The sequence below is a fragment of the Phyllobates terribilis genome, unplaced genomic scaffold (genome assembly GCF_046119375.1).
Source record: "Phyllobates terribilis strain yellow unplaced genomic scaffold, ASM4611937v1 Scaffold_1__5_contigs__length_1240528914, whole genome shotgun sequence".
Lineage (NCBI taxonomy): Eukaryota > Metazoa > Chordata > Amphibia > Anura > Dendrobatidae > Phyllobates > Phyllobates terribilis.
In genome coordinates, this window is record NW_027362761.1 from 389,587,994 (window position 1) to 389,615,393 (window position 27,400).

Below are 27,400 nucleotides of genomic sequence, written 5' to 3' on the forward strand. Positions count from 1 at the left end.
AACATGCTTGTAAATGTTTTAAGATATTTTTTTCTTATTAGTGTTATCAGTGTCTAAAATTACACATTTGATGCATTAACTGCTTTTCTGCTCTTGTACCTCTGTGACAAAACATCCATTCCTCATGTACATTGGAGGTGTTGTCATATGGACACTTGGGGAGCTGTATGCCCATGGAGAAGAGTCAGATTGTAGCTATTATTTTCAAAGAGTCTCTAAAAACTGAGAGGTAGAATCTGATTGGTTATGTGTACTTTCTTCTTTGCTCCAGTGTTGATTCAACTCCCCCATTATGTGAATCGAGATCACTACCACATCAGTATTTACCGATAAAACAACCATAGCAAGTTAAGCGAGTCAAGGCCCATACATATCAAAGTCAGCTAAAACCAGGATTTAGGCCGAATTGGTTGACTATCTAAAGTGTATGGGACCTTCCAAACTTTTACACTATAGCTCCTGTCAGGGAGAAGGATCTGACTTGTTAAATTTCAATGTTCTTTGCTTTTGTGTTCCCAGAATCCAAGTGTGCATATGTAGAGGTGAGTAGGGAGGGATACTTATAGTTAGGTCAGGTGAATGGGCCTATTTAGGCTACGTTCACATGTTGCATTTTTGCTGCAATTTTTTTCCGCAGGCAAAACCTCCTCTCTTAACAGTAAACAAGCAATGTCAAAAAAGCAGATTTTGATGAGTTTTTGCTGGGTTTTTTTTTGCGGCGTTTTTGCTGGGTTTTTTTCCTGCGTTTTTGTCAGGGTACATTTGTCTCTTGTGCATGCTGATAAAGTCATAAAAATACATGATTCAACTTCCTCAGGTTTTGTCACCAAAAACGCAGCAAAACCTGATACCAGCATCTTTTGCTGCATTTTTGCGACGTTTTTACACTGAAAAACACTGAAAGAAGTGACATGCTGTACTTTGCAAAAACACAGCTCTTTGACAACACATCCAGGAAAAATAACAAGGTGTGTGCATGAGATTTCTGAAATCTCATAGACTTTGCTGCTACTTTAAAATGCTGCTGAAAATTTGCATAAAAAAACGCAGCAAAAAATGCTGCAAAAATGCAACATGTGAACATAACCTTAGAATGTAAGTATTTTTGGGGGATTATGATTTCCAGCTACAGAATATTGACATGACTGCTGAAAAAGGCTAGAACATGGAATAGGAAGTAGTATTAATAAAACAATAACGTTTCTACAAGCACATCTCTTTTGTTCACCTTTGATGATCTTAAAAGTGAATGAGTTGAAAGAATTGAATAATTTTAAGGAAAATCTATTTTTTTTTCAAACTTACCATCAATTTTAGATGTTCTCTTTTTAGTGAACTTTCAGTAAAAAATGTATATCATATATAATAACTTGCAGATTAAATTGCGCTAGGTCGGGATATTTTTGGAGGGTAGAATATATAGTCCCCTACTCTGACATTAAAAGGAAACTTTCAACTGATTCATGCTGCTTATTCCATGGGCAGCATGAATCTGAGACCGGCCGCACAATTGCAGTCATGGATATTTTTCTCTGCAATGATCCTCAGCTGGCGCTTTCCGGCACTCACTATGCAATAGACCTGTCAATCACCTGCAGCAGGTCACTGGGAAGAGCCGGTTGGGGAAGGAACTGAATTAGTCTTGTCGCCGACTATGGTCTCCAGGTCGTGTGTGGAGCTAGTGTAGTGTTGTCTCTGGCAATAGTCCTGGCCAAACCTTTAAATGCTCTGGCATTTTAGAGATAAATATACCTAGTTGCAATCGTGCAGCCACGCTTTGATTCATGCTTCCTTAAAAGAGGGGAAGAATTCTGTAATTTCATATCTGTGTATCTTTTGATGGACAGTTGATGTCACTAAATATCATTATAATATTTGGCCACACCATCACATAGCTCAGTGGCATGCGTTTGAAAAGCTGCAATTGATTATCCAACCAAATACATTCTCACATATAAAGGACCAATTGTTGGGTCCCCACTAATTACCAGAATGGGGTACCTCCAACCACCATGGCAATGCAGTGGTAGTGTGCATGAGTGGCCATCATTCCATTGACTTTTGTGGGAGACCACACATCTCTGATCATTGCAGGTCCTAAGAGTCATACCCCCACAGATGATATATTTATCACTGATCACATGTATAGGTGATAAGTGTTTTTTGTGGGATAACCCTTCTTCTGGCAGGTCCCCTGATTGTTAACTTGTATAGGGACACGTCAAAAATGCACACATAATTGTAAATAAGTAAATCTGTGGATATGTGGAACAGGGAATTTTAGAGGGGAAAGGTGATTCATGGTTATGACTAAACCACTTGCAAATAAAATAAATGTGTCAATAAGTGAATGTGGTTTCATATGCGGGTAGCTGGGCTTTATTCTCTAATCAAAGAACTAGTGTATGGAACATCTGTTTACCCTGGATTTAATCCAAAGTGGGTAGTTTGGCTCGGACTCCACAGGAAATTGTTGTGTATAATAATCATTAGTTATACTTTCTCATGAAATGAGCAGACTTAACTTTTCACATAAACTAAATATGTTAACCTTAGCAGATACCGGGGTGTTGTTCATTAATCTTTCTTTTAGCATTAAAATTGGAGATTTGTGGTTATTTTTTACCTTACTCTCTTCCTACAGTAATTTTAGAAATATTACCGTACATCTTAACACGATTCTCTCCTTTTGTTCTTTCTCAGTTTAAACATTTAGTAATGGTTGTTTATTTAAAAAAAAGATTTCACAGAAGATAGATTTAGTAAAACAAAAAGCTGCGTGTGCTTTTATAGGCTCATTGGACAACAGTATAAATTCCTAAAAATGGATAAACTTAAAAAATAATAATAGAAAAATATTCTCTAGTCATGGAAAAAATCCATTGAACCAACTCTCCAGAATTAAATAAAAAATCATATTTATTATAAAAATCAGCACATGATTGTAAAATGATGTATGCTATTTTAAAAGCCAATACGTGTTGTTTTATACATACCGTGCAGAGGATGAAAGCCAGAAGGAAATTTTGGCCTTAATATTAATATGTTGCTGATCCAGATGGAATGAAATTATGTCTTACACTATTGTGTATGATTACTGTGACTGTATTATTATTGTTATCATTATTATCAATATTGCATATTATTCAAGATTTTTTTATATACAGTCTTAGTAGTAAAACAAATATAATGGAATTAGAATTAATTTTCCAGATCTTTTCTTATTCACTAAGGGCTGATTCATCAAAGCAATTTCACTAGAATTCTGGCATACAGTCATGGCTGAAAGTGTTGGCACTCTTGAAATTGTTCTAGAAAATTAAGTATTTATTCCACAAAAATTATTGAAATTACACATATGTTGTTATATACATGTTTATTTCCTTTGTGTCTATTGGAACAATACAAAAAAACTGAGAGAAAAGGCAAATTGTCCTTAATTTCACACACAAACCTCAAAAATGGGCCGGACAAAATTGTTTTTCTGACAAAATTGTTGGCACTCTCGATTTAATATTTGGTTGCACACCCTTTGGAATAAATAACTGCAATCAATCACTTCCTATAACAATCAACAAGTGACTCGCCCCCTGGGCCAGTGCTGTAGTGCGGCGCGCGTGCGCGCGGGGGATACCCGGAGCCGGATCCGATGGGGGTAGTAGTCTTCGTGTGGCGGTGACCCGGTCCGCGCCCAGGGTGGTCAAACTAAGTGGCAGTTATTGGTATGATGGTATTAGTGTCCGACTACGCCACCTGTTGAATGCGGTTATGAAACCGCCGCTGCAGGGCAGACCGCTGAGGCCGGTGGTATAGGTGTGCAGCAATGTTGATATAACCCCCAACGGGAGAGGTATGGCCTCAGGGCAGCGGATGTGGGTGATGTTGGGAGTGATGGTGTGGATGTCCCAGCACTAACGGTGCGACAAGGAAGCACGGAGACGCGAGGGTACAGTTCAGGGCCTTTACTGATGGTACAAGGCAAATTCCCCCGGGAGTACTGGCTAGTAGTTGGGGCCTGGTTAGTCTGCGAGCAAGCCGGAGTTCCCCTGGCCAGGTGGAGTTGTAGGCCTTCCCGTTAGTCTGTACCCTTCCTGGCTACCCTGCTTTCAGCGGTTACAAGTAGCCCACGTCCCTGGGTATACCGTGTGGTGCTCACCCGTATGGCTGGTGACCTGGGGCCTCCTGTTAGCCTCCGCTCCGGGATGGCGGTGCTGGTCCCTTCGTTGTGACTGAGCCTCCGGGCTTTTATGGACAGAGGACCTGGAATCCCCTGCCGGATGGATTCTGCTGCTGGGTATATCTTAGTCCCCACAGCCTCGGACTCCTGTGTCCGGTTTTAGTACCTTCTCCCAGGGCGAGCTCTGCACGGCTCCAGCCCCTGGCGCTTCTCCTTGGCTCCTACAGAGCTCCTGATGTCTATCTGTCCCTGTTTCTGCGTGTCCAGACCAGACTCCGTCTCTGTCTGGAACTCCTCTCTCTAACCCTGCCTCAGCCCCAGTTTATGTAGGGGAAGTTCTTCCCCTCCCAGGACTGGGCAGGAGGTGTGGCATGCTTAGGATTCCTGCCCAGGAGACCTCCCACCTGCTCACAGACGTAATACTGCTATTACTGTGGAAACCAGACCCCTGGGGTGCCACACAAGCTTCTTACACCTCTTAACTGGAATTTTGGACCACTCTTCTTTTGCAAACTGCTCCAAGTCTCTCATATTTGAAGGATGTATTCTCCCAACAGCAATTTTAAGATCTCTCCAGAGGCGGTCAATGAACACAGTCAAGGCACCAAGTGCTAGAGGCAGCAGAACAACCCCAAAACATAATTGAACCTCCAGCATATTTGACTGTCGATACTGTGTTCTTTTCTCATTCCATTTTCGGTAAACAGTAAAATGTTGTGCTTTGACAAAAAGCTCGATCTTGGTCTGATCTGTCCACAAGATGCTTTCCCAGAAGGATTTTGGCTTCCTCATGTACATTTTGGCAAACTGCAGTCTAGCTTATCTATGTCTCTGTGTCAACAGTGGGGTCCTCCTGGGTCTCCTGCCAGAGAGTTTAAATTCTTTCAAATGTCGACAGATAGTTTACACGATGCACCCTGAGCCTGTAGGACAGCTTGAATTTCTTTGGAACTTGATTGGGGCTGCTTATCCACCAGCCTGAGTTTCCTGCATTACAACCTTTCATCAATTTTTCTCTGCCGTCCACATCCAGGGAGATTCGTTACAGTGCCACAGGTTGTAAACTTCTGGATTATGTTGCGCAATGTGGACAAAGGAACAACAAGATCTCTGGAGGTGGACTTGTAACCTTGAGATTGTTGATTTTGTTCTACAATTTTGGTTTTCAAGTACTCAGACAGTTTTCTTCTCATCTTTTTGTTCTCCATGCTATGTGTGGCACACACAGACACACAATGCAAAGATTGAGTCAACTTCTCCCCCTTTTATTTGTTTTCAGGTGTGATTTTCATATTTCCCACACCTATTACTTGCTACAGGTGAGTTTGAATGAGAATCATGCTTGAAACAAAGTCGTTTACTCACAATTTTGGAAAGATGCCAACAATATTGTCCAGCCCATTTTGGGGGTTTTGTGTGACATTATCTCCAATTTGCCTTTTTTCTCAGTTTTTTTTCTTGCATTATTCCAATGCACACAAAGGAAATAAACATGTGTATAACAAAACATGTGTAATTGCAGTCATTTTCTGGGAGAAATACTTCATTTTCTGGAACAGTTTCAAAGGTACCAACACTTACGGCCATGACTGTAAATTTGAAAAGTCACATAATTTTGGGTCAACTCAGAATTTCTTTCAGCTCTGCCAAGATGGACATAGCTTGTGCAGAACAGGGCCCATGACAGAGCCATAACGCAACAGTTGTCTAATTCAAGACAAGCTGTGTTGTTCCTTGCTCCAGAAATCTTACTTAAGTCAGTCCAATCAGGGACTGGAGTAAGATTTCTGGCTTGGTGCACAGAGGCACATGCCACTCGTCAGATGCTCAACATGCATTAAGATGCGTGCACCTCTTCATGAGTCAGAAGTGTCTGTCACCACACCCCCTCATCTAGACCGGCGAGAAAATCACCCATCTTGATAATTCGGAGCCTTTGTGTCTGTTTATGGGTTAGTACTAGAATTGATTGAATTGATTCGCAAGACTTTGGTTCAGAGTCAGGTCAGTATTCCATTGCTGCTGGATGGGAGCCCTTTAAACCACTTCCTACTTAGCCTCTCTTTTGATTAGCCAGCCTGGCACAACACTATTGTTGCAGCATGACACACACACACACACAATGTTGCATCTAATCAAAAGAGCAGCTGGGGATGCTGACATCTAGGAGGCTCCTATCCAGCGGCAATTAAATTCTGACCTAGCCGCTTGATCAGGGTCCTGGAAATCAATTCACTCATCTCTCATTGGTAGCTAAGATAAGGCTTCTGGTGTGGACTCTCATGTAGTAGACATATGCTGCAGCCTTATGTGATTCCCAAAGAGTGATATCAAAGTCATCTGAGAGAATTAAAATAAAATGTGAAAATCACCGCACAGCTGTTAAGAGTGGTGCTCGAGTAGGGGCCGAACCCGTAAAATATAAGAATAACCTCGGCACTCAATGGATATACAAGAAAAAAGGTAATTTTATTATGCAGTCCACACAAAAATAAACGTTTCGGTCACAGTTGACCTTCATCAGTATTGCTGCAAAATATAAGTAATGTAGTAAGGAAATAATAAAATAAATGCATGATAATAAATCCAAAAATTTATAATGAATCCAAAAGATATGTAAATAAACATAAATAAACATAAATGCAACTCGATGGGATATTGGGGGGAGAGAGGAATGAGGGTAGGAAAAGGTGTTGCCAATAGAAGCGGAAGAAAACAACTGAAGGAGACATACCAGACTATAAGAGAAGGTGTACGTGGCTGGACGGCCCGGACAGGAGGACTCTAAAGCTGCCTGTGAGAATGTATATATGCCATGGTGAGACGCTAGGTGTAGTGAGATAACATAGTCTAAAAGATGCAGTACTATACCTGAGTAGTGAGAGCTGAGCTACGCGGTATCCCCCGCTAGTATATGTGACTGGACGGTTCGGACAGGAGGTCTCTAAAACTACCTGTGAGAATGTATACATGCCAAGGTGAGACACTAAGTGTAAAAAATTACATAGTCTGGAAGATGCAGTACTATACCTGAATGGTGAGGGCTGAGCTACGCGGTATCCCCCGCTAGTAGAAGGCACTGACATGTGGTGTAGAGGGTCCCTATATATATAGTGGCGAGAGTGAATCAAGACGCTGCAGAGCGCGCTAGAGCGGAAACGGAAGTGACGTCACCGGATGTGACGAAGGTGGTGATGCGTGCGGTCCAGAGGCTTGCGTTCCACACAACAGAAAGAGACTGGCAGAGAGAACCAGGAGATCTGGGTATGCGCAGTAGTCGTGGAAACGGAGGAGGGGACTGGAAGGGGGAGCAGGAACGGAGGGCAGGGCTTTCTAAGGAGAGAAGAAACAGAGGATGAGTGCATGTAAACCAAACGTATAGTACATCATACAATATAGACATATTGTGGTATGAGAGAGATACAGTTAATGCAAAAATATATAGGAGTTACAATCGCATTATAAGGGACAAAAAAAGAGGGTATGACTTGTTAAAAGACAAGAGCATCTGAACAGACCCTTGTGTGGCTGAGCATGAAATCACAATGCAGACAAGGGTACTAAGTATAGCACATCCTTTTTTTTATATAAATGCGGATAAATCGTATTCCCTGTTCAGACCTTTGGGGGTCCTGGAATCTAACTCGTGGATCCAGAATGCTTCCCTTTGTTTGAGAAGTGAGATCCGATTGCCACCTCTGCGTAATGGTGGTACCTGTTCCAGGACCTGGAATTTGAGTTGTGATATATTGTGTCCTAGGGTGATGAAATGGTAGGGAATGGGTAGTAGCATGTTTCTACATCTTATGGTCGATTTATGTTTAGAGATACGGTCTTTTACTGATTGTGTGGTTTCACCAATATAGATCATGCCGCACGGGCATTTAATGAGATAGACCACGAATGAGCTATCGCATGTGAAATAGTCTTTGATAGTGTATCTCTTGCCTGACTGAGGATGAAAAACGGAATTACCTTTTAGTACATTATTACATTGGTGGCATTGAAGGCACGGGAATGTGCCTGATTTAGGATTGCAAAGAAAGCGTTGTGTCTGGCCTGTTTTGTTGCTGCCAATATCAGCATGTACCAGCGCATCTTTAATGTTAGGAGCTCTTTTAAAACAGGGCATAAATGGTTGTTTAAATGACAGTATGGTGGGGTATGCTTCTTGTAGTAAGTGCCAATGTTTTTTTATGGTTTTATGGAGAAGATAGGCATATGGATGAAATGTATGAACAAAGGGAATGCGCTCCTTGGAGCCCAAGGCCGCATTCCTGCTGGGATTCCCTGTTCTAATTTGGAGAGTGGAGGAAGGGTAACCCCGTTCTCTGAATTTGGATTGCATCTCTTGCAGTCTAAGATTTCTTGTGTCTGGATCAGAGACAATGCGTTCGACTCTTTTGAACTGGGATCTGGGGATAGAGGCTCCTATCCAGCGGCAATTAAATACTGACCTAGCCGCTTGATCAGGGTCCTGGAAATCAATTCACTCATCTCTCATTGGTAGCTAAGATAAGGCTTCTGGTGTGGACTCTCATGTAGTAGACATATGCTGCAGCCTTATGTGATTCCCAAAGAGTGATATCAAAGTCATCTGAGAGAATTAAACTGTTTAGCCATAATCTTTAACTGGGACTAGGGTACCGCTTTGGATAGTGGTCACTGCTGATGAACAAAAAAATGTTCAAACTAAATCTAATAAAATGTGTAAAAGCTGTACCAAGCAGAGATATTAGAATAATTCATGAAAAAAGCACGCAGTAGATAGGCTACTCGTTTCCATTAAGTGTTGGCACCCTTGAAATTGTTATAGAAAATGAAGTATTTCTCCCAGAAAATTATTGCAATTACACATGTTTTGTTATAAACATGTTTATTTCCTTTGTGTGAATTGGAACAACAAAAAAAAACAGAAACGAGGGCAAATTGGAGATAATTTCACACAAAAACCCTAAAATGAGCCAGACAAAATTATTGGCACCTTGCGAAAATTGTGGGCAAGCAACTTTGTTTCAAGCGTGACGATCGTTCATACTCACCTGTGGAAAGTAATAGGTGTGGGCAATATGAAAATCACAACTGAAACCAGATAAAAAGGGAAGAAGTTGACTCAATCTTTGCATTTTGTGTCTGCGTGTGCCATACTAAGCAGAGAGAACAAAAAAATGAGAAGAGAACTGTCTGAGGACTTGAAAACCAAAATGGTAGAACAATATCAACACTCTCAGGGTTTATAAATCCATTTCCAGAGTTGTTCCTTTATTCATGATGCACAACATAATCCAGAAGTTTACATCTCATCGCACTGTAGCTAATCTCCCTGGACATGGATGGCAGAGAAAAATTGATGAAAGGTTGCAATGCAGGAAAGTCCGGATGGTAGATTAGCTGCCCCGATCAAGTTCCAAAGAAATTCAAGTTGTCCCTCAGGCTCAGGGTGCATCAGTGACAGTGTGCACTATCCGTTAACATTTGAATGACATAGGACTCTTTGGCAAGAGACCCAGGAGAACCTCACTGCTGATACAGAGACATAAAAAACTAGACTGCAGTCTGCCAAAATGTATATGAGGAAGCCAAAATCCTTCTGGGAAAGCATCTTAGTGGACAGATCAGACCAAGATAGAACTTTTTGTCAAAGTACAACATTCTACTGTTTACCGAAAACAGAATGAGAAAAGAACATAGTACCTACAGTCAAATATGTTGGAGATTCAATTATGCTTTGAGGTTGTTTTGCTGCCTCTGGCACTTAGTATCTTGACTGTGTGCAAGGCATCATGAAATCTAAAAATTATCACAGGATTTTGGGTTGCAATGTAGTGCCCAGTGTCAGAAATCTGGGTTAGCATCCTAGGTCATGGGTCTTCCAGCAAGACAATGACCCCAAACATACTTCATGAAGTACCCAGAAATTGATGGAAACAAAGTGCTGGAGAGTTCTGAAGTGGCCAGTAGTGTTGAGCCACCCCCGTAGTGTTCGAGTTCGGTTCGGTTCGTCGAACACCCGTGTGTTCGCCGAACTGTTCGTCGAACTGTTCGTCGAACACCTTCGAACACCGTTAAAACCAATGGCAGGCAAACAAAAACACATAGAAACACATAGAAAACACCTTCAAAGGTGTCCAAAAGCTGACAAACTGCTCAGAAGACATAACTAACACATGGAAAAGTGACAAGTACATATAGTCATGCGAAAATAAAAGAGGTGGAGGAGTAAAAGGAGGGGGAGACACAGATATAGGCATGTCATGCCCTTCTAAAATCCAAAAAGTGAGAAGCCGACACGGCCAGTCCGCTCCTGCCCGTGCCACCTCCGTGTCGCCGGGTTTGTGCCAGAGCCGTGATGAACCCTGACGGCCAGCCCCCCTCTCCCAATACTGGTGCCTGTCCGCTGGTGGGTCGAGCGAGCCCCCCTGTGGTGGAGGCAGCTCTAAGCTTTTTAATTTAAATTGTCTCTCTAATTTGAATGAATACACTTTAAATCCATTTACAAGGATCTATTGGAGGGCAAGTCTCATGCCAGCAGCCGTGGTAATTCCAGATCCAGTAGCGTCCACTAAAGCTGCTGCAGTTAAAAAGCTTTTATAAGGATCGAGCTCGGCTGTCCACCGCAAGGCATCCTACTGCCAGTCCCAGCCCCTATGCCTTGGGGTGCCTCCTGATGCTCTTCACTAAGTATCCCATGGTCCCGAAGCATTTCCTTTGAAAAAATTAAGTGTCTAAACTACAGGTGGTGCAGCTTGCTTAACAGCCGGGATAATCCGCTGACTAGCAGACACTGCTACTAGGCACAAAGTATTTCCTGGGCTAGATGCAGTTAAAAATTTGTAATTAGATACTCTCGTTGGATGCTGAGAAAGCATTCCATAGAGTCTCCTGGCACGCCATATATGATTCTCTTAAAAAGCTTGGGGTAGGGGTCTAGGGGACCCTTTTATAGCCAAAATCACGGCCCTGTATCGCAATACGTCACCTAGGCTGAAGATAAATGGAACTGTAGCACCCTGAGGGCTCGGTTGCTACAGACGTATTGCACCTCACCCAGAGGTGTGATATCTCACTCTCAGGTAAGGATGGAGTGTGGATCAGGACCCGACACCTGCATGCATTACACCACATTGCCGTGGGGCAGGGCGACCAATATGCCCCTGAGATGGGCACGACAGTCCCTGTCCCTGGCTGGAGTGGGGGGAGGGAACACTGAGGAAGGGGAACCCTGTAGTGCAGGAGCAGGGAGGAAGCAGTTCCTGGGTGCATTGAGAAGGGAGTATAAAAGGTGGGCACCATCTTAGTTCAGTGCAGAGAAGTCTGAGCAGAAGTGGCAGGGAGCAGGGGCTCTGCATGAGCTCTGCTCCGGAGGCGGGCCTAGTAACAGAGGCCCAGGCCTGGAAGAGGGAGAAGGAAGGAAGAGGAGCGGAGAAGGCTCCAGGAACGAGGAATGAAGGGATCCCAGGGGTGCGGACGGGCGAGTCGCCACCGCACGCCCGAATCCACCTGCGTGGAGGGGTCAGGCCAAAGGGGGAGACCGGTCCCCGAACTAGTGGAGGCAGGAAACGACCCTCAGCTTGAAACCGGAGGCTCTGACATTTTATGTGGCACAGCCCCTCGCTACACCCGCTAGGAAGGCACCACATAGGGTCAGGGAAACTGGCGCCAAGTTTACCAAGAGGAGGCCCGAGGCAGCCGGACAGAAGTGTTGGTAAGAAAGGCCAGACAAAGGACACACAAAGGGGGTCCTGTGAAGTGCTCCAAAGTTATCTGGGAGTTGTCTGAGCCCCTCACCTGGTGAGCACAGTACGACGTGGGCAGCCGTTACCTGCAGACGTGGTCTGGATAATAAGAACTGTGAGTAAAGGCCCTGAACTGCATCACTGACTCCGTGTCATTACTGCTGCTGCCCTGCACCATCACCCCCATCCTCCGCATACACTGCCCTGAGGCTATACTCCTCCCGTGGGGAGTTATGCTACGCTCTGCTGCACCCACAACACCAGCCTCAGCGGTCTGCCCTGTAGCGGCGGTTCACTCTGACCGCAATCCACGGGTGGCATAGTCGGACATTTAAACATCAAATCCACATAAATAGTTCCGCCACTGGTTTGACCGCCCTGAGCCACGGAACCGGGTCGCCGCCACGAAGACTACAACCACCAGCATCCACCAAAAAGGGTCCGGCTCCGGGTGTCCCAAGGCCCAGGGGGTGCATCAGAACATTTTCATCACCTTTCACAATCACCAATGGGACAAGGCAGTGATGTCCTCTGTCCCCTCTCTTATACATCCTAGTGACGGAGCACCTGCTCTCATCAATTCGCCATAACCCCAATATTAGGTGGATTGAGGTGGGAGGCACCGAGTACAAGTGCTCTCTATTTGCTGATGATGTCCTAGTATATATCACTCAATCACATATATCCATCCATGCTGTTATGGCTGAAATAGATCACTTTGTTACATGGTAAAATTTTAAAATCAATGCAGCGAAGTCTGAGGCCCTCGATGTCTCCCTCCCCAAATCCATATAGGATTCCATCCAGTCCAACTTTCCCTTTGCCTGGCCCTCACAGGGTATCAAATACTTAGGAATTCCTATTCATAGAGACCTCTCCCATCTATGTTATCTTAATTTTGGGCCCTTTATTGAACAGACCACGGTTGGCAAGTTAGAACTGTAAGATTCACTACGTGAACCACTGGTGTTTTGTGGAAAAGCACATGTACACTGCGTTCCAAATTATTATGCAAAAAGTGTTTAGGAGTGATAAGGGAAGAATTTGTTTGTTTGTCAGTTAAACTCATTGATGGTGATGTGTGTCAGGGCTCTTTATATCACTGTAAGCAATTGCAGACACCTGTGCTAATTAGTTTGGCAGGTGTGTCCAATGAAAGGCAAGACTACTTAAGAAGGCTCTCTCACATTATTAAGCAGCCTACATTTTCTGCCAAAATGGGAAAGAAAAAGGATGTGTCGGCTGCTGAGAAGCAACAAATTGTGGAGTGTTTAGGTCAAGGCATGACTACAATCAACATTGTGCGATGATCAGGATGAAGTGTCTTGGCAATCAAGAAGTATGTAGCTGATTCACAGTACACACGTGTGCGTGCTGATAAGGGCAAATTGAGGACTCTTTCCTACAGGCAATTACGTCAGGTTGAAAGAGCAGCGGCAAAAAAGCCTTGTCATAGCAGCAGACAAGTTTTTGAAGCTGCTTGTGCCTCCAACGTCCCCCGAACAACAAGATGCAGGGTCCTTCAGAGGTTTGCAGCTGTGCATGCGCCATCCTGTCGACCTCCTCTATCCACTTCACACAAGCAGAAACGGCTCCAGTGGGCCAAACATTACATGAAGACTGATTTCAAAACTGTTTTGTTCACGGATGAGTGCCGTGCAGCGCTCGATGGTCCAGATGGATGGAGTGGAGGATGGCTGGTTGATGGACACCCCACGCAAACACGGCTACAGCGCCAACAAGGAGGAGGTGGAGTAATGTTTTGGGCTGGAATCATGGGGAGAGAGATTGTCGGCCCCTTTAGGATCCCTGAAGGCGCTAAACATGAACTCCATAATGTATGTGGATTTTCTCAAACAGCACTTCCTGCCATGGTTCAAGAAGAAGAACCGTGTATTTCACAGCAAGATCATTTTTTTGCATGATAATGCACCATCTCATGCTGCACATAAAACATCTGCATCTCTGGCTGATATGGGCATAAAAGGGGACAAACTTATGGTGTGACCCCCATGCTCCCCTGACCTCTACCCCATTCAGAACCTTTGGAGCATCATTAAAAGGAGTGTCTATGATGGCGGGAGGCAGTTCACATCTAAGCAACAGCTCTGGGAGGGTATTCTGTCCTCATGCAAAACAATTGAAGCAGAAACCATCCAAAACCTGACAAATTTAATGGACGAGAGAGTTCAGAAGCTCCTTTCGAACAAGGGGTCCTATGTGAAAATGTAACATCACCTAGAATAAAGTTTTGAGTTGAAAACTGTTTGATTTCAGTTTCTAACAACCTGCTAATGCTTATAATTTCAAAAATGACCATTTTTTTGGTCTTTATTAAAATGAAAAGGTTGATCGAAAAGTTTGGGGGATCTAAGAGTGTGGCAACCCAGTAGTCATGATTACTTCGAATTCTGACAATATGAGGGTCATGCTGCAGGTAGTGCAGCAAGAAGGCACTTATGTGCCTTGCGCATCTCGGAGCCCCAAAATTATTTTCCGGGCTAGATGCAGCTAAAAATTATTTTTAATTTTAAATCTGGTGAAGCTTTAGTATAGATGGCCTAATAGGATCAGTGCTGCACACTGCTACAAAGCCCAAATTTTTTTCCAGTCAAGATACTATAAACATGATTAGTAATTTGAAAGCTTAAAACGGTTGGTAGGGTGATTTTAACCAATCATCAAGCTTTTACTCTCCCCAGGATGACACAGGGGTAGAAAAGTCGTTTCGGATCCATGACTTGTTCATCCTTATGAACGTGAGTCTGTCTACATTATCAGTGGAGAGCCGCGTGCGCTTATCTGTCAGCACACCACCAGCAGCGCTGAACACACGTTCAGACAGAACGCTGGCTGCGGGGCATGACAAGATCTCCAAGGCGTAAGTGGCTAGCTCCGGCCATTTATCCAGATTGGAAGCCCAAAAAGAGCAAGGGTCCAGTGACACAGTCATGGCTTCAATGTTTACTTGGAGATACTCCTGTACCATCGTCTCTAGGTGTTGACTATGTGTCAGACTTCTTGTCTCCTGTGGCCTTGCAAAGGATGGGCTAAAAAAGTGGTGAAATGATTCCGCAAAATTGATGTTACCAGCAGATACTGTGGTTCTGTTACGGTTTGAGTGCTGAACACTTGACGGTCCCACGGTTGGCAAGTTGGAACTGTGAGATTCACTACGTGCACCACTGGTATTTTGTGGAAAAGCACATGTAAGATTCTGCAACAGTCTCTGCTGATACTCCTGCATGCGTGCATCCCTTTCTATGGCAGGAATAATTTCTGCAAATTTACTTTTGTACCGGGGATCTAACAGTGTGGCAACCCAGTAGTCAGGATTATTTCTAATTCTCACAATTCGAGGGTCATGTTGCAGGTAGTGCAGCAAGAAGGCACTCATGTGTGTTGCGCATCCAGGAGCACCAAGTCCCTGTTGTGTTGGTGGCGAGGTAACAATCATGCTTCCTTCCTCTGTCCTCTCCCCCCAACCTCGCACAACAGAAATGTGATCAAGGTCTCCCTCATCTGATGAGTCTTCCATCAGTTCGTCCTCCACTTCTTCCTGGGCTCCTGCACCTTCCTCACTAGTTTGGCTGCTACCATGCGCCCTGGTAAAACCATCTCCCCCACCCTCACATGCTGTCACGGGTGTGTCGCCACGAAGATCGTCACGATTACACAGCCTGACTTCTCGCAGCTGACTTTTTGGTGCTTTGTGTTTTTCAGCAGTGAGGGAGTTAATTCTCTCTCTCTCTGTGCTAGACGAGGTCCAGCCTCGCCCAGCTGCAATCAATGTTGCTGTAGTTAGACTCCTTCATATGCCTGCTGGTCTGTTAGGGAAGTGTCGGTGAAAGCTTTTCATGCAGACTAACAGAGCGGATCGTGGCATTTGGAGTTTAAGAGATAAGTGTATTTGGAGAGTTTTTTCCCTTCCTCGCTTTATCATTTATCTCCTTTCCCGTTGGTGTTCCCTCTGTTGTAGTTGTGTAGTTTTTGTATGCAAGGTGATTTTGGTTTTTCCCTTGTACTGTCTCGTGCGTCTAAGTACTGTGTGTGGGCATATTATTACTTGTCCCCTTTTGTAGTGATCGGGGTCCTTCTCAGGACTAGATTACTTTGGTGCAGGGATCCTCAGGAGGTAGGGGTTACGCTGGCGGCCTGGACCTCTGTACCTTTAACAGTACCTCCAGGTTGAGGGATTAGTCAGGGCCCCAGCTTAGGGTCAGCTTAGGCCCCCTACCTCCAGTATACAGTGACAGCGTGACATTCTGGAAGGCGTTTTGTGCACGGCGGGGGATGCATTTGTCATTCTCATCGGCTTTTCATCCTCAGACCAATGGACAGACGGAACGTATGAACCAGAGCTTGGAGACATATCTCCGGTGTTTTGTGTCAGAGAACCAGGAGGACTGGGCTTCTTTCTTACCTCTGGCAGAGTTTGCCCTTAATAATAGGCGGAGCGAGTCCACTGGTAAGTCCCCGTTTTTTGGGGCATATGGTTTTCACCCCCAGTTTTGTACTTTCAGTAGGGGGGGCTCTTCGGGGGTTCCTGAGGAGGAACGATTTTCCTCATCACTCGCTTCTGTATGGAGAGGGGTGCTGAAGAATCTGAATACTATGGGGAACCGATACAAACGTATGGCTGATAGGAGGAGAGTGTCTGGTCCGGACCTAAGTGTGAACGATCGGGTATGGTTGTCTACCAGGAATATTAAACTTAAGGTTCCCTCCTGGAAACTGGGTCCCAGGTTCATCGGGCCGTACAGAATCAGTTCTATAATTAATCCGGTGGCATTCCGTCTTGACCTCCCCCCTACGTTTAAAATTCACAACGTGTTCCACAGATCGTTGCTTAAGAGGTATGTGGCGCCGGTGGTACCGTCACCTTTACCTCCCCCTCCAGTGGTGGTCAATGGTAACTTGGAGTTCCAGGTATCGAGGGTCATCGATTCACGCTTTAATCGCCGGTCCCTTCAGTACCTGGTTCATTGGAAAGGGTATGGTCCTGAGGAGAGGATGTGGGTTCCTGCGTCGGATATTAACGCAGACCGATTAGTTCGGGCCTTCCACACGACTCACCCGGATAAACCTGGCCCTGAGGGTCCGGAGGCCCCTCGTAGAAGGGGGGGTACTGTCACGGGTGTGTCGCCACGAAGATCGTCACGATTACACAGCCTGACTTCTCGCAGCTGACTTTTTGGTGCTTTGTGTTTTTCAGCAGTGAGGGAGTTAATTCTCTCTCTCTCTGTGCTAGACGAGGTCCAGCCTCGCCCAGCTGCAATCAATGTTGCTGTAGTTAGACTCCTTCATATGCCTGCTGGTCTGTTAGGGAAGTGTCGGTGAAAGCTTTTCATGCAGACTAACAGAGCGGATCGTGGCATTTGGAGTTTAAGAGATAAGTGTATTTGGAGAGTTTTTTCCCTTCCTCGCTTTATCATTTATCTCCTTTCCCGTTGGTGTTCCCTCTGTTGTAGTTGTGTAGTTTTTGTATGCAAGGTGATTTTGGTTTTTCCCTTGTACTGTCTCGTGCGTCTAAGTACTGTGTGTGGGCATATTATTACTTGTCCCCTTTTGTAGTGATCGGGGTCCTTCTCAGGACTAGATTACTTTGGTGCAGGGATCCTCAGGAGGTAGGGGTTACGCTGGCGGCCTGGACCTCTGTACCTTTAACAGTACCTCCAGGTTGAGGGATTAGTCAGGGCCCCAGCTTAGGGTCAGCTTAGGCCCCCTACCTCCAGTATACAGTGACAGCGTGACACATGCCTGCCGCCTTGGTGCTGCCGACCGTCTGGACCTTGCAGATGTTAGCCCTTCCGCATACAACTCCTCCTCCTCTACTTCCTCCACCTCCTCTTGTGCCACCACCTGACTCCGAATTCTGTTTAACATGTGCTCCAGCATGTAAATCACCGGAATAGTCATGCTGATAATGGCATCGTCAGCACTAAACATCTTCGTCGCCATTTCAAAACTGTGCAGAAGGGTGCATAGGTCCCTGATCTGAGACCACTCCTCCAGCGTGATTTGCCCCACCTCTGAATCTCGTTGGCCCAGGCTATACGTCAGAACGTATTGCACCAGGGCTTGTCGGTGCTGCCACAGTCGCTGCAACATGTGCAGAGTTGAATTCCACCGGGTAGGCACATCGCATTTTAGCCGGTGAAGTGGCAGGCCCAACGACTTCTGTAGAGATGTAAGTCGCTGAGCTGCGGGATGCGAACGGCGGAAGTGAGCACACAGCGACCGTGCCCTCTGCAGAAGGCCATCTAGTCCGGGATAGTGGGCTAAAAATTGCTGGACAACCAGGTTCAACACGTGAGCCATACAAGGCACGTGTGTGACATTGCCCCGGCGAAGGGCCACACCCAGGTTTGCAGCATTGTCGCACATGGCCTTCCCTGGTTTCAGGTCCAGTGGAGACAACCATTCATGAAATTGGTTCTCCAGAGCTGACCACAACTCCTCAGCTGTGTGACTCACATTTCCCAGACATTTCAAAGTAAAAACCGCCTGATGACGTTGAGCCCTACTGCCAGCATAGTAAGGAGGTGTGCAGGATCCCTTCTGCGCAGTTAGAAAGCTTGTGGCATGACCAGACAGGCTTTGGTTGCAGGTGGAAGGAGGCAGAAGCAGTGGAGGAACTTTGACATAAAGAGGATTGACGCACAACTCGTGGGGACGGCAAGACTTGGACAGCAGCCCCTTGTCCTGCTGTCACCATAGTTACCCAGTGCCCAGTCAGCGACATGTAACGCCCCTGTCCATGCCTACTCGTCCAAGTGTCTGTGGTGAAATGCACCCTGTCACACACAGAGTTTCTCAAAGAAGCGGTGATGTTATGTGCGACATGCTGGTGGAGCGCAGGCACACCTTTCTTTGAGAAGTAGTGCCGACTGGGCATCTGGTACTGGGGCACTGCGACGGACATAAGGTCTCGAAAATCCTCTGTGTCCACCAGGCGGAAAGGCAGCATTTCTGTAGCCAAGAGCTTGCAGATGGTGAAATTCAACCTCTTAGCTTTCTCATGGCTAGGAGGAAATTGTCTTTTACTTGTCCACATCTGAGGGACCGAGGGCTGGCTATTGTGCTTAGACGGGGTTGATAAGGGTGTCCCCGGCAAACTGCCGGTCTGTGAGGAAGATGCAGGCGGACATGTTAGGTTGCCTTGATCCAAAGGTGGTGCTATCGATGTCGGACAGCGCTCAACACCAGCTGGTGTTACCACCTCCAAAGAAAATGATGACCTGCCAATCACGCTGGCTGTTGCGGGTAAAGAGGTGGCAGGTCTGCACCCCAAAACAGGTGTGACTGCTGTCCCCCCAGTCACAGAGGATGAAGAGGCCGCGGATGCACAAGATATGGCAGACGGTGGTTGGCCCGGCCGGCTAGGCCGCATTGTAGCACACTGAGCTTCCCACTGCAACTTATGCTTCATGTCCATGTGCCGGTTCATGCATGAAGTACTCAAACTATGTATTTTTTGGCCTCTACTTAGCTTTTGCTGACAAATGTTACAGATAACACGAGTTGGGTCATCTTTATCGATCTGAAAAAATGCCCAGGCTATGCAAGGCTTAGCACCCATGCGACCTGAAGAGCCACCACGACTTGTGGTGAGAGGCAGAGTTGTGTTTGAGGATGCAGTTGTTGACGTGCTTCCAGTACTACGTCTCTGTCCAGGAAGGCGCAACCTGACCTCGTCGTCACTAGCATCTTCCTCCACCTCCTCTGCTGACCTCATCTCTTGGCTGACTGTGGGTTGACAGTAAGTGGGATCTCCGACCTCATCATCATCACCCTGTGCGTTATCACACCCGTCGTCCTCAGAGCCAACCTGTTCCTGCCCAGAAAAATAACTAAAGTTTTCGCTCCAATCAGGTATTTGAGTCTTATCGTCTTCCTCATTGTCTCCACCAACAGGAGTTACAGTTTGGGAATGAGGGTCTACATTATGGTCAGAACCTTCTGCGTCTGGTCCTGGATCCGACTCATAAAGATTCTGGGCATCAGTGCAGATCATTTCCTCGTCTGGATTCACAGAAGCGCTGGAGTCGACCTCTGATTCCCAGGCTATAGTATGAGTAAACAGCTCTGCAGACTCAACCATCTGTTCTACCTCATACTCAGACGGGCAGCTGGAGATTTGGGAGCTGTGAGGAAGCAAGTGCGATTTGGGTGACACCTTTGAGGACTGGAGTATTTGTGATGTTGAAGTTGATGTGGAGGAGAGCCCACTTAAAGGAGCACTTGATATCCGTTGAAGCACCTGCTGTTTTTGTGCCTCATCTGGAATTTGTAGCGATTGGCGTGGCCGTAAGAAAGGGATCTTATCACATTGTCCGCTAAAAGAAATAGACATTTTAGTTTGGCTGGAAGATGGTCTTTCTTCTGCAGATGTTACTGTTGCTTTAACACCTACCCCACGGACACAACCTTTTTTCCCCTTCCCAACACGCCTATTCCCCTTTCCACCAGCAGCAGGCCTTTTTCCACTCATTTTGGTGGTTAACTAATTCACAACTCTGGAGTTGTTTGCACAAAAAAACAATGGATGGTAACCGAGCAGAGCTGAGTGGCCAAACTGTGGTATTAGGCCAAAACTATTGGCTGGGTTAGATGCAGAAAAAAATTATTTTGAATTTGCAACCTGATGGAGGTCAGTATAGATGGATTAATAGAACAAGACCCACACACAGCTAGAAGCCCAATATTTTTTCAGAGGTAGATGCAGGAAAAAAATATATTCAGTTTGCAACCTGATGGAGGTCAGTATAGATGGACTAATACAACAAGTCCCACACACAGCTAGAAGCCCAAATATTTTTTCAGAGGTACTGTAGATGCAGATAAAAATTAGTTTTAATTTGCAACCTGATGGAGGTCAGTATAGATGGACTAATAGAGAAAGTCCGACACACTACTAGAAGGCCAAATATTTTTTCAGAGGTAGATGCAGAAAAAAATATATTCAGTTTGCAACCTGATGGAGGTCAGTATAGATGGACTAATAGAGAAAGTCCGACACACTACTAGAAGGCCAAATATTTTTTCAGAGCTAGATGCAGAAAAAAAATATATTCAGTTTGCAACCTGATGGAGGTCAGTATAGATGGATTAATAGAACAAGACCCACACACAGCTAGAAGCCCAATATTTTTTCAGAGGTAGATGCAGAAAAAAATATATTCAGTTTGCAACCTGATGGAGGTCAGTATAGATGGACTAATACAACAAGTCCCACACACAGCTAGAAGCCCAATATTTTTTCAGAGGTAGATGCAGAAAAAAATATATTCAGTTTGCAACCTGATGGAGGTCAGTATAGATGGACTAATACAACAAGTCCCACACACAGCTAGAAGCCCAAATATTTTTTCAGAGGTACTGTAGATGCAGATAAAAATTAGTTTTAATTTGCAACCTGATGGAGGTCAGTATAGATGGACTAATAGAGAAAGTCCGACACACAGCTAGAAGCCCAATATTTTTTCAGAGGTAGATGCAGAAAAAAATATATTCAGTTTGCAACCTGATTGAGGTCAGTATAGATGGACTAATACAACAAGTCCCACACACAGCTAGAAGCCCAATATTTTTTCAGAGGTAGATGCAGAAAAAAATATATTCAGTTTGCAACCTGATGGAGGTCAGTATAGATGGACTAATACAACAAGTCCCACACACAGCTAGAAGCCCAAATATTTTTTCAGAGGTACTGTAGATGCAGATAAAAATTAGTTTTAATTTGCAACCTGATGGAGGTCAGTATAGATGGACTAATAGAATGATGCTATGCTCAAAAGATTTTACTTCACTAGGTGCAGTAAAAAAATTGGTATTCTATACACAGGTGGTATATCTTGCAACACAGATAGGCTACTCCACTGACTAACACACTCTGCAATAGGCCAAAAAGGATTAGCTTTGCTAGATTCAGCCAAATGCTGTGAAAAAAACTTGCACAGCACTGGCACAGACCTGCCTGGCAAAAACTGATAGGAACTGATGTAACCTAGTCCTGAAAAGGACTCCAATTACAATTAGTCTTTACTCCCACAACCTATCTATTTAAGAGCACAGACCTCCCTGATAAAAGTCGTAGGAAATGCTGTAACCTAGTCCTTAAAAGGACTGCAATCACAACTATTCCCTACTCCCAAGCTATCTGTATATTTGTGCGAAAATTGGCTTGAAATTAACAAGGTATAGCGCACACAGCAACAGCGGTGCCGTCTAACACGCAGCTGCAGCAGTGAGAAAATGGTGGCGACGGGGAAAATGGCTTGGTCTTATAGGGCAAGGACATGTGACATACACTGCCAATGACACATGCCCTTGCTTGGGTGAAAAAAAGCACTTCGCTCCGTGTGTGCGCTGCTGATAGGCTGACAGATTGCACCTCCCCACTGCAAATGCGGGAAAGAGAAAAAAAAATGGAGATCTTCATTGTTCCTGCAGAGATCCATCCCCTGCCCCTCCCCCCACCCCGCTGTACACTCAAACTGCGTATTAACCTTAATTTTCATCATTACTGAGAAAAAATCCAGTTATGATTTTGGTGCACGAACAGTTATCGAACATAACCTCGAACAGCCGAATTTTTCTCAAATTGTTCGTGTTCGCCGAACGGCTCGAACACCGCCCAAAACAGCTCGAATTTGAGATTGGCGAACAGTTCGAGTAGAACAACGCTCATCTCTAGTGGCCAGCAATGAATCCAGATCTAAATTCCATTGAACATCTGTGGAGAGATCTTATAATTGCTGTTGGGAGAAGGCACCCTTCAAATATGAGAGACCTGTAGCAGTTTGCAAAAAAATAGTTGTGCAAAATTCCAGTTGAGAGGTGTAAGACGTTTGTTGATGGTTATAGGAAGCAATTGATTTAAGTTATTTATTCCAAAGAGTGGGAAACCAAATATTAAATTGAGGGTTCCAACAGTTTTTGAGCTTTTTGGGTGAAATTAAGTACAATTTGCTTTTTTTTCTCAGTTTTTTGTGTTGTTCCAATAAACATAAGGGAAATAAACATGTGAATTTCAAAATAATTTTCTGGGAGAAATACTTCATTTTCTGGCACAATTTCAAGGGTGCCAACACTTTCGGCAATGACTGTATACGTATGTATGTATATACATTGCTCAAAAAAATAAAGGGAACACTCAAATCACACATCGTAGATCTGAATGAATGAAATATTCTCATTGAATACTTTGTTCTGTACAAAGTTGAATGTGCTGACAACAAATCACACAAAAATCATCAACGGAAATCAAATTTATTAACCATTGGAGGTCTGGATTTGGAGTCACCCCAAAATTAAAGTGGGAAAACACACTACAGGCTGATCCAACTTTGATGTAATATCCTTAAAACTAGTCAAAATGAGGCTCAGTATTGTGTGTGGCCTCCACGTGCCTGTATGACCTCCCTACAACGCCTGGGCATGCTCCTGATGAGGTTGCGGATGGTCTCCTATGAGATCTCCTCCCAGACCTGGACTAAAGCATCCGCCAACTCCTGGACAGTCTGTGGTGCAACGTGATGTTGGTGGATGGAGCGAGACATGATGCCCCAGATGTGCTCAATCGGATTCAGGTCTGGGGAACAGGAGGGCCAGTCCATAGCTTCAATGCCTTCATCTTGCAAGAACTGCTGACACACTCCAGCCACATGAGATCTGGCATTGTCCTGCATTAGGAGGAACCCAGGGCCAACCGCACCAGCATATGGTCTCACTAGCGTGACAAATGCATTCACCGGGAAATGTCATTTTAACATTTTACAATCTTATCTGGCCATGTGCTGTGTGACACATGCATACAGTGCTGAAAAGACATGGGAACAGCATGGGGAAGCATCTCTGACACCCAGGTCACTGCCTAAAAGTGTGCCCATCAGAAGTGATCCTTGCCGCATCAGAAGATGCAGACTTGCAACTATCCCCGTGCAAGTCCTTGTCCCAGGGCAGTGTTCAATTGTACCTCCCCCATTCCTTGCAATGCAAGTGCAAGTATGCAGCCTGCCACCCACCCACCCCCAGGCTTCAATACCATAATGCTAGCTTGCACTTGAAATGGGGCCTTTTTGTTTGGAGGACTCCGAAGCTGGCCACTACCTCATGGCTGCTTTGGCAGCAAGGTATCTATACTCAGTCTCCAGCCGCCCGGCAGCCGGGTGTCCACGCTCGATCCCCAGCCGCCAGGGGGCGGCCGAGTATCCATATAGGGTCCCCAGCCGCCCCGCGGCCGGGTGTCCACACACGGTCCCCAGTCGCCTGGGGGCGGCCGAGTGTCCATAAACGGTCCCCAGCCGCCCCTATTTCTCCTTGGAACTTCCCCCCACACATTTCTTAGCCCAGCCTGCTTTAGGGCAGCATTGGATGAGCCCACCAGAGAACCAGACTCCTCCGGTGGGCCCTGGCTTCTCCATCAGTGAAGTTGAGAGTGCCAAGGTGAGGAGCATGATGATGATAGAAGATAGCATCTGCTTTGTTTTCTTGGAATGCAAGCGTAAGTGTGCAACCTGCCACCCACCCACCCCCAGGCTGCAATACCATACTGCTAGCTTGCTTGCACTTGAAACTGGGCCTTTTAGGCATATGGAGGCAGACGCCGGCCACCATGTCATGGCTGCGTCGGCGGCCTGGTATCCATACTCAGTCCTCAGCCGCCCGGCGGCCGGATGTCCACGCTCGGTCCCCAGCCGCCAGGGGGCAGCCGGGTGTCCATACTCGGTCCCCAGCCATCCCGCGGTCGGGTGTCTACACACGGTCCCCAGCCGCCTGGGGTGGCCGGGTGTCCATAAACAGTCCCCAGCCGCCCCTATTTCTCCTTGGAACTTCCCCCCACACTTTTATTACCACGGTCTGCTTTAGGGTAGCATTGGACGAGCCCACCAGAGAACCAGACTCCTCTGGTGGGCCCTGGCTTCTCCATCAGGGGAGTTGAGAGTGCCAAGGTGAGGAGCATGATGATGATGATAGAAGTTAGCATCTGATTTGTTTTCATGGAATGCAAGCGTAAGTGTGCAACCTGCCACCCACCCACCCCCAGGCTGCAATACCATACTGCTAGCTTGCTTGCACTTGAAATTGGGCCTTTTAGGCATGTGGAGGCAGACGCTGGCCACCATGTCATGGCTGCATTGGCGGCCTGGTATCCATACTCAGTCCCCAGCCGCCCGGCGGCCGGGTGTCCACGCTCAGTCCCCAGCCGCCCCACGGCCGGGTGTCCACACACGGTCCCAAGCCGCCTGGGGGGGGCCGGGTGTCCATAAACGGCCCCCAACCGCCCCTATTTCTCCTTGGAACTTACCCCCACACTTTTCTTAGCCCGGCCTGCTTTAGGGCAGCATTGGACAAGCCCACCAGAGAACCAGACTCCTCCGGTGGGACCTGACTTCTCCATCAGGGGAGTTGAGAGTGCCAAGGTGAGGAGCATGATGATGATGATAGAAGTTAGCATCTGCTTTGTTTTCTTGGAATGTAAGCACATGTATGTAGTAGCTGCTAGGCCTGAGATGGTCAGTGTTTTGGCTCATATCCTACCTCCTCTGAGGATTGCTGGATGTTTTCCTCCCACTATCCCAGTTCTATGACTACCGTTAAAACAAAGCTTCAGGTGATGAATGATGGATGAAGTGGTGGCAAAGGAGAAAGAGCAGGAGGAACAGGGACCATTCACATCAATATCAGGCCAGTCAACCACACATGTCTTGTAGGATATGTTTCTGTACCAAAAGGAGCTGTTCGGCTACACAATTATAGGGCATGCAGTGAGTGCAATGCCTACCAAAAATTTCGAGGCACTACAGTGCCCCTTGGAAGTGACATGGAGGTCAGAGGGCCATAACTAAATCGTTTTTTCCATTTATAGCAACTGGGTCCCTTGTGCACTGTTGGCTTTCCAAAAAGTATGAGGAACTGCAATGCCCCTTGAAACAGACGTGGATTACAGCATACTAAAGACCTTCTACCCATTATTGGGGAGTGGGTCTCCCTTAGTGTTCACCTATGCATTGAAAAGCAAAAGCTGACTAAAATTAGGAGGAAATGCAATGCCCGTTGGAAGAATGGTGGAGGTCGCAGTGGAATAAAAAGACAATATTAATGCACCTTGGAAAAGTGGTGGAGGTCGCATTAGCTTAACAAGACGGTTTTAATGCCCCTCGGAAGAATGGTGGAGGTCGCAGTGGAATAAAAAGACAATATCAATGCCCCTTGAAAAAGTGGTGGGGGTCGCAGAAGCTTAACAAGACGGTTTTAATGCCCCTGGGAAAAGTGGTGGAGGTCGCAGTAGCTTAACAAGATGGTTTTAAAGCCCATTGGAAGAGACGTGGAGGTCGCAGTGGAATAAAAAGACAATATCAATGCCCCTGGAAAAAGTGGTGGAGGTCGCAGTAGCTTAACAAGACGGTTTTAAAGCCCCTTGGAAGAGAGGTGGAGGTCGCAGTAGCTTAACAAGACGGTTTTAATGCACCTTGGAAGAGACGTAGAGGTCGCAGTAGCTTAACAAGACGGTATTAATGCCCCTCGGAAGAGAGGTGGAGGTCACAGTAGCTTAACAAGATGGTTTTAATGCCCCTTGGAAGAGACGTGGAGGTCGCAGTGGAATAAAAAGACAATATCAATGCCCCTTGAAAAAGTGGTGGAGGTCGCAGTAGCTTAACAAGACAGTTTTAATGCCCCTTGGAAGAGACGTGGAGGTCGCAGTAGCTTAACAAGACGGTTTTAATGCCCCTTGGAAGAGGCATGGAGGTCGCAGTGGAATAAAAAGACAACATCAATGCCCCTGGGAATAGTGGTGGAGGTCACTGTAGCTAAACAAGACGGTTTTAATGCCCTTTGGAAGAGACGTGGAGGTCGCAGTAGCTTAACAAGATGGTTTTAATGCGCCTTGGAAGAGACGTGGAGGTCGCAGTGGAATAAAAAGACAATATCAATGCCCCTGGGAAAAATGGTGGAGGTCGCAGTAGCTTAACAAGACGGTTTTAAGGCCCATTGGAAAAGAGGTGGAGGTCGCAGTAGCTTAACAAGATGGTTTTAATGCCCCCTCGGAAGAGACATGGAGGTCGCAGTAGCTTATTAGGACGGTTTTAAAGCCCCTTGCAAGAGACGTGGAGGTCGCAGTTGCTTAACAAGATGGTTTTAATGCCCCTTGGAAGAGACGTGGAGGTCGCAGTAGCTTAAGAAGACGGTTTTAATGCCTCTTGGAAGAGACGTGGAGGTTGCAGTAGCTTAACAAGACGGTTTTAATGCCCCTTGTAAGAGACATGGAGGTCGCAGTAGCTTAACAAGACGGTTTTAATGCCCCTTGGAAGAGACGTGGAGATCGCAGTAGCTTAACAAGATGGTTTTAATGCCCATTGGAAGAGACGTGGAGGTCTAAGTAGCTTAACAAGATGGTTTTACTGCCCCTCGGAAGAGACGTGGAGGTCGCAGTAGCTTAACAAGACGGTTTTAATGCCCCTTGGAAGAGACGTGGAGGTCG

The 27,400-nt window shown here is 45.8% G+C and overlaps 1 protein-coding gene across 1 annotated transcript in view; it reads left to right on the forward strand.

Moving 5' to 3' along the window:
* Positions 1–27,400, forward strand: part of FBN2 (fibrillin 2) — a 406,583-nt gene that overhangs the window by 186,289 nt on the left and 192,894 nt on the right. The gene's annotated exons all lie outside the window — the stretch shown is intronic.